The sequence below is a fragment of the Rhagoletis zephyria genome, unplaced genomic scaffold, assembly GCF_001687245.7.
Source record: "Rhagoletis zephyria isolate East Lansing unplaced genomic scaffold, Rhagoletis_zephyria_1.1 Rzeph_scaffold_00030, whole genome shotgun sequence".
Lineage (NCBI taxonomy): Eukaryota > Metazoa > Arthropoda > Insecta > Diptera > Tephritidae > Rhagoletis > Rhagoletis zephyria.
The window spans coordinates 76818-77037 of NW_016157114.1; positions in this window are offsets into that span (position 1 = coordinate 76818).

A 220-nucleotide genomic window follows, 5' to 3' on the forward strand; every position below is an offset into this window, starting at 1 on the left:
GTAAAAAAAAAAGAAGTCTGATGAGGAGATGTGGTGATCTCCGAAATAGTGCTATAACTTCTACCGCTTAGACTTTGTTGCTTTTTCAATTTTTCCTAATAAACAATCGTGGTACAAAGCTCAATAAAAAATATTAAAAATAAAATTTTAATAAGCCACAATAACATTGATAAATACATAGTTTAGGAAGAGCCTGCCTGAAACTATACAAAAAAGCAAA